We start from the raw sequence: 8133 nt of genomic DNA, 5'->3' as shown, positions 1-8133 counted from the left end.
TAGTCACCATGTCCAATTCACCATCACTAACTCCAAAAATTCTTCTTACCCACTCAGCCAGGTCAACATAGTCTTTCCGAGACACCTCCAACTTAGCCCGGAGGCCCTTAGCCTCCCCTTATCTTTTCTCACTAAGAAGTTTGTAAGCGTCTCTTTTCTCAGTGATCCCTCGGACCTCGGCCTCATATTGGGTCAGCTCCTCCCACTAGTAGAGGAACATTTCATGGTGGAGTACCGAAGCCTACAAGCACAGGAAAAGGAGTTACAATCATCTACAAAATAATCTAAGTACACACTAGAAATTATTAAAAGGTATCTAGGGTTACCCGATTTAATGCATGTTGGGCTTCATTGAACAAACAGGCACTTCCACCTCGTTCATCTTGGCATGATCCTCCTCGGTCACCAAGCACCAAAGATAACTGGCCACTCCAACGGGGGCAGAGAGAACCGGAGCATCGTCCGGGATGGACATAACAATTTACCGCTTCCGGTTAGGATTCAAACTTGGGGCTGGGAACTGATTGACTAATTTTAGGCTCGAGGCAGGTCGACTCGATAGACTCTTCTTCGGCATCGATATATCACCCAACCCGGTGACATCCTCCATAGCGGTAGATTCTACGCCATCAAAGAAGTTGTTAAAGGTGTCTACCACCCTTGTGGATCTTCGGTGGATTGTTCATTCAGTGCCTGAGCATCGGCAATCATAGATTCAGAAAATAATAAAGGCGAACCGATGAGGTATATTACTCCGGGTATGCCTTTAGGAGCATTATCCGTTGTTTGGAAAAAATCGGCCATATTATCGGCCTCCCCATCTCGAGACGGAATGGCTTCACCCCCTTCTGGTTCGGGAGCTTCAGCTAAAGTTCTCCTATTAACCTCCTCAAGTCGAGGCAGTTCAGTTTCAACGCCCGCCGGTTCGAAGGCCTCTCGTATCAAGACACCTGCCCGCACGCGGGCCACCAGCTTGGATTTATCTTCTTCTTCTTCTTCGGAATCATCCCTTATCCGGTGGATTGAGTCCGAGGATAGAGCGCTGATGCGTCCTTGGGTTTATGCATTGGCCTCCTTTTTGGTTTTTTCTTTTTCGAGTTCGGATAACTCGGGGCCCTGTTACTTTTCTTCTCGTCACCCTACCTCGGAGCAGGGGACTCGCGAGGCACATCCTCATCACCGGATGGAGGACTCATAGCAATATATTTTGGAATACCTACAAAAGAAAATAGAACTGATAAGAATTCGACAACGCAAGGAGAAAGTCAAATATTATTAACTCATAAAAGAAAACTTACCATGATTACAGGCCTTCCACATACCCTTCCACAGTTCCCGCCATGCGCCCTCGGAATATGGTCTCTGTGGCACAAGGTCCTCGACCCACTCCTTAAGTCAAGGAACTGCATCTGGCATCCAAGCCACAACTGCACCACAAAACACCGATAAGAAGGGAGGGAAGGGGCTACACAATAAAAAAAAATCTTTAAGGTGAAGTTATACTTAAGCTTCATGTTCCATTTCTCAGAAAATGGCATGTCCTCGACATGGAGAAAGTCCGAGGTCTTCACTCGAATGAATCAGCCTATTTGGCCTCCATCCTGATCCTCATCCATACCGAGAACGGGGCCATATTAGCCCGACGAGTAAGTTTTATTAATCCTCCCCGATAGTGTCGGGGATTGTACAAACGCATAAGATGATCGAGGGTGAAGAGACACCCCTCGATTTTGCTTACAAAAAAAACGAGAAGAATCTCTATCCTCTAGAAAGAGGGGTGAATTTGACCGAGGGTCACTTCGTACCTCTTGCAGAAGGCAATAATGATCGGGTTTAAGAGACCCAACATAAAGGGGTAAGTGTAAACAATTAAAAAACCCTCCACGTGGGTAGTAATTGCTTCCTCGGGCAAGGGAACCACCACGTGTTTATCAACCCAGTTACAATCCTCTTTGACCTTGGAGAGGAGATCATCGGTGATCGAACATATATATCTCGGGATCGGCTCGCATCGACCCGGTACCGAGGAAGTTTTTTCGATCTTGAAATCAGCACAGGTCGAGCACCCTCTTGGAATGAACTCTTTAGGGTGTGGTTCTGCCGCAGTCCCGTCGCCGGCAGGCCGTGATGAAGAGGCTGTCTCTTTTTCTGGAACATTCTTAGAAGTTTTTGCCATTTTAAAGCAGAGATGAAGAAAAGGAAATTAAGAAGGCACGCTTAGTGGTTGCAAAAGGTTCAAGATATTTGGGTACAAAAGTTTGAGAGTGAAGAGATTTTTAAAGAATAAGAGTAGAAGAAGCTTTTGAACATAAAGTTTGAATGAATGAAAGTTGGGATATTTATAGTTTGCTAATGAGCGGTTCAAAACCAGTAGTGGCGGACCAACAATTGACATACATTTAATGCCTTGGAGACTGGACCGACGGGACATTTCAGTTACCTTTTGTCGCTTACATCATGATCTATCGAAGTGAGGTTCGGAAGTTCATATCGTTTCTCGTCATCTTCTCTCCAAAAAACGAGGGGACTATCTGTATACGGTCGAAACCGGGTTCGTCCACTGCACGACCAGCCGAGGCTAAAGCATGACAAGTCAAAGCTCGAGCCTGGGTTATATCGAACCAAAGCGCGAAGTCAAGCCATTAAGCTTGAGACTCTAGGATTGAACAAGATCGAGGGAAATTTGTCGAGCCAAATAACGGAAGGCCAAAATATTCGGGATCGTTCAGAGTTCACGACGAAATTCTCGGCATGTATCAAGGGGAGGCCGATTAATTAGCAAATCATGAGATTGATTACCTTTTATGGAAATGTATCAAGAGTAGGACTCCCCTACTATATAAAGGGAGGTTTGATCATTTGTAAAATACATTGTAAGACGCACAAAGAAAGCAATATATTGATCATTTCTAGTTCTTATCATCTTGTTGTTCAGTTCTAACATTAGTTGAGACGTTTCTTGGCTCGAGGGTGATCAAACTCAGAGGCTAAGGCTGTTCAATTTGTGTGGTTTGCATTTATTTTCTTATCGTTAATTTTAGTATTAATCCGTCCTCTTAATTTGTATCAAGTTATATCACATATCCTTAAAACTGCGTACAAATTCAATTGTTATCCAATTTTAAGGATAAACAGTTAATTTGACAGGAAAAGAAAGAATTTTTCACTTTTTCTTTTAGTTAGAAACTTAGATTGAAACGGAGGTAGTAATAAGTACAAATAACAAAAAGAGAAAAAGGAGAAGATTAAGTACAACTTTGCCATACGATACCGTTCCTCAATAAGCTTGGGAATTTATACTCTTGGCTAAACAATTAATGTCAAGCCAACCACGATGTTTAAATAGTTTACAATAACAATAACGACAAACCCAGTATATTCTCACAAGAGGAGTTTAGTGAGAGTAACGTATACACAAGCCTTACCCCTACCTAGTAAAGGATATGTTTTAATAGTTTACTATATAAAAATTAAAATAATGTTCTTCAGCATACACTCGCAAGTTTTTCAATTAGTCATGCATAAACAAATAGATTAATATCTCAAATTGCTCATATTATTCAATTTTGAAATGGAACTAACAACCGTCGTGTTAATTGGGAATGCCTTCAAAAATTGAATTCTCCATAAATGCATACCAGATACAAGCAAATATGAGGACGACATGCCTCAATCCCAAGTAGCAGGAGTTAACCATATGGATTCTCACTTGCAATGTCCCTCTATTTAAGCTCGTCTCTTCCAATATTATAAATAATTAGTTTCTCTAACGTTAAAAATTCTCTTTATTTTCTATGGACCGTCACCTTTGTCTTTTTTCCACTTAAATACTACTCCCCCGGTCCAAAATAAGTAATTTTTAGCTTTTTTCTCGTGGTCCAAAATAAGTGATTTTTCTAGATTTCAAGAATGAATTAATTATTTTTTCCCTACATTGCCCTTTGAGTAATTAATGTAGGAGTATGTGTTAGGAATGTTTATATGAAGAGATAGTAAATGTTAATATGGTCAATTTCATTGCTAATTAATGTTAAAAGATGAGTTTCTTAATATGTGTGAAAACAACCAAAAAATCACTTATTTTGGACTGGAAGGAGTAAGCTTTAATCATCAGCATGGTTCATACTTGTAATGTGTGCCTATCACGTATCTCCCATTGTACCTCTTTTATCGTTGAACTAAAGTTCTAGGAGTCCTCTTTTGTTGTTGAACCAAAGCCCTTGGAGTCGGGGCAAATTGACTCAAACAAATCATTTAAAGTGCATAGCGGGATATTCCCCAACGACGCCATTGCATTCTGAGCCTCAGATTCAAACAACTACTTAAAAGTATGGATATACTGTTTGACCAAAAATATATAAACTTTCGATTAAACTATTAAGTTTTATGTAATGAGAGGTTAAACTTAATTAATGATAATATCTCTAAATATAAAACTTGACTTCATGGGTCACGTAAGATAAAGTCAGTGGGAGATTGAAAGTAACACACATTTAATACTCCAAAAGGTATGAGCAATAATGGAGGAATACCTAGCAATAAATAACAATAAATGACATATAAGTAAATAGGGAGAACGATTCATCCAATAATGAATGAGATAGATGATTGTTCCTCCTGATAATGATGGGTGACAGATAAATCCAAGAATGTTTGAATTATTCTCGGATCTGATGAAAAAGTATGGAATAATGTGAGTATTAATATTGATGAAAAGGTAAAGTTTGTATCTTTGCTAGCTAGAGAGAATCTTCTTCTCGAAAGTGTTCTTCTCCAGTGAATATCACCTTTTTCATATCACCTTATCTCTTTTTCTATTTATACAAGACATATCCCTAACAAACCCTAATAGTACAAATGCAGAGAATATTCACTAGAATATTCTCTTTAATATCCTATTTCAAATACTAGCCGTTATAGTTCTTTACACAATGCTCGACCTCAGTCATGGTTGACGCCTCGGCCATGAATCTTGCTGCTTCCTGGTCGACCTCGACCGACTCTTTCTTTAATATCATATTACGCTAAATATCCTTAGGGCAGATTTTGGCCAATACAGTTAGTCCCTCCGCTCCAGACGACCTTGATGAGTGGACTCTATTTATCGTGGTTGACAAAATTGGCGAGCAAGTCGAGTAGTGGCGCTTCAAATGAGGTGACAATATGACTTTTCATGAGCCACAACCTTTAGGGTCGCATCATTTCAGAATGATATCATGACATCATGTGTTATTATGGCGCATTTTCCCGATGCTTTGCGTCCTTTTCCTTGCCTCTGCCATTTCGATACATGTGTTGGGTAATGATGGCCTGATTTCTTGGTCCTGGCGCTTGAACTCTTATAAATCGAGACCTGAGACCATTTGTTTGTGTCTTGCATATTCTTAATATCGAATCTTTGCGTCTTCTTCTCTATGCTTTATATCGAATCTTTGTCTTCTTTTTACTTTATTAATGCGTACATGTTCCCCTGATTCTGGTGATTCCAGTTGCTCCAACCCTTTTGTACTTAAAAACATTTTCTCTTTAAAAACATGGCTAAGGTACCCTCTGGATCCGGCATGGCAACTGATCCTATCCCTTTGGCGGTGCGTATGTCTCCTAATGACGATAGCAATTCTGTTGCCGTTGAAGACGAGAATTTTCCTACGGTGGAGGAAATAATCCCTCGTAGTGAAAAAATTAGGTTCGACTTTTCGAAGGTGCTTGAGGACGACCCTGAGGTTTCGGAGTCAGCGATGAAATAGGTTGATCTTGCTGACCTTAGGGTAAAGTTCAAAATTCCTGCCCGCATCAATCTGATCCCAGCAGAGCGTAATGTGGTATAAATACACCGCTCCGGGTATTGCGCGTTCTATGCGTACCCTTTCTACATCGGCTATTCCTTTCCTCTTCTCCCATTGGCGGAGTAAATTTGCCGTTATTATGACATTTTTCCAGCCCAACTTTCTCCGTACATCTATAAGTTTATCTGCATCTTTACGAAATATGCGGAGTTGGCCAGGGTCGGGGTCTCACTTTGCTACCTGATTCATCTATTCGCCCCTAGTTTCTATAGGGGGACAATGTTGCACCTTCGCCACCGAGGAAGTAAATGTCTAGTGGTAAAGATGGACAATAAGGCAAATCGCCAGTTTTGGCTCAACTACTTTTTTGTCAAAACTGAGGACATGGCGGCGAACGCGAGCGGATTCCCTGAGGCTTGGATTACGCTCGTAAGTATCTCTTTTTTGTCAAGCGTTTGTTTTGCCAATTTTAGTCGTGGTTTGGCATTATGTTCCTTCTTCGTGCAGTTGAGACTGCGCCACCTCCTTTGATCGGGGAAATTCATGACTGAGTTATCTAGGTCCTTCCTCACACAGTGAGGATTCGTGAATGGCCGACCTTTCTCAAGAAGTTTGGGCTTGCGTCTTCTATGACCGGTGAGTTCATCTATTTTTATCTATACTGTTTTGACCTCATAGTTGTTTGCTCATTATAGTTTTGTGTAGGAAGTTACAATCTTTTAATCTTCCTTTTTCAGCTCGAGGATCTTCGAGAAGACCGAGGGCTCCTCCTCTTGCATTTCATAAAAGGAAGGTTGTTTCTTTGAAGTCTACCCCTGTTGTGACTGCGGCCAGGCCTGCCCGGTTGTCTGTTTCTATTCCTTATTTTGATGTGGCTAGGTCTGCTCGGTCGTCTACTGCATCTACAGCGGAACTCCCGACTTCCCCCTTGCATAATGTAGTAGACGAAGAAGATGAGTCATCGTCGAGCGATGATGGTTTGATTTCCCGCAAAAGGAGATCAGTGGACGTGGGTGATGGGACCGTATGGACCGTGGATTCAGTAAGTGGTGATCGTGAAACAACGACCATAGTGCTTGAAGATGACGTTGAGTTTCCATTTGAGATCCTGCCATCAACTGAGGCCAGAGGGCATATCCCTTCACGATGCCAAGACTGGAGCTGGAGGGCTATCTGTGGGAGTTCCGGATCCTTCACTGCGAGATGAATCATCATCCTCGTGACAGACTGATGTTGCTGCTTCGTTGGCCGATGGGAGAGGTAAGGGTGTCACCGAGGATAGTTATGAAATGGGCACCGACCTCGATGCCGACGAGGTGAGGATGATGAGGGATGGGTTTACCTGACTTGAAGTGAAATTGGAGGGGTCCACGTGAACCATTGCGATCCCCATGGATCGAGATTTACTAGTGAACACGGAGAACGTGGTCCCTTCCCTGGGTCCCTCTGCTCCGACGTGGAGGGTAAAACTCTCGAAAAACTAGATGATGCTAGCCTATCAAGGAGCATAGTCGGCCTCGCCCTCAGAGTATGCTTTTCGACTTTTAGTTCTCAAGTTCAATGCTTTGTGCTTCGTTCTTACTTTCTATTTTTTTAGGCTGTGGTTTTGGAAATTGAGAGCGCCCGACGAGAGGAAAGGCGCAAGGCTATTTTCCAGAAGATGGAGCGAAATATCGTAAGTACCATAACAAGCATTGCGAGATCTACATACGGTTCGGTAAGAGTGGAAATTTTCATGCTCTTCGAGATGATCTGAAGGAGAACGATGACGAGTTGGTAAGAGTCATCAGAAAATGCAGCGTCCTTGAGGGGGCGTTAAGTGATAAGGAAGAAGAACTTGAGGTGAGCAAGGGGGTCGAGGCCCAATGTGTCGATCTTCAAGATCAAGTGGTCTCGTTGCATGCTGAGCTCCAGGAGTGTCAAATCAAAGCGGATCTGAGTGGCAAGGTCGTTGATAAGGCACAGATTTAGAGAAGGTGTTTGGCTCGGTTAGGGGCTGCGAAAAAAGTAGAGGCTTTGGAGGTCGTGATCCGCGCTCTTCGTTCTGAGTGGGAGAGTGCTCTGGAGACTTCCAGGCTCAGAGAGGAGCGACTTGATGAGCGGATAGGGGAGATAGAAAAATAGGCTTCAGACCTTGATGACCGAGTTGCTGCTCTCGAGGCCTAAAAGGCACAGTTATTGGCTCAGCCGTCTTCTTCCTGTACTTCTGCTTTTCTTGATGTTCCGCGAGATTTGTATGAGGAATGGATTTACGCGGAGGCTCAACTAGATATATTTAGAGATCTGACGGGGGCGAGGATTATTTTGGAGGGCGACTTCGAGGATCCTCGTGCTAAGGCATGTAGAG

Source organism: Nicotiana sylvestris, chromosome 3 (genome assembly GCF_000393655.2).
Source record: "Nicotiana sylvestris chromosome 3, ASM39365v2, whole genome shotgun sequence".
Classification (NCBI taxonomy): Eukaryota; Viridiplantae; Streptophyta; class Magnoliopsida; order Solanales; family Solanaceae; genus Nicotiana; species Nicotiana sylvestris.
The sequence above is the reverse complement of the archived record's forward strand: the minus strand, read 5'-3'. Positions refer to the sequence as shown.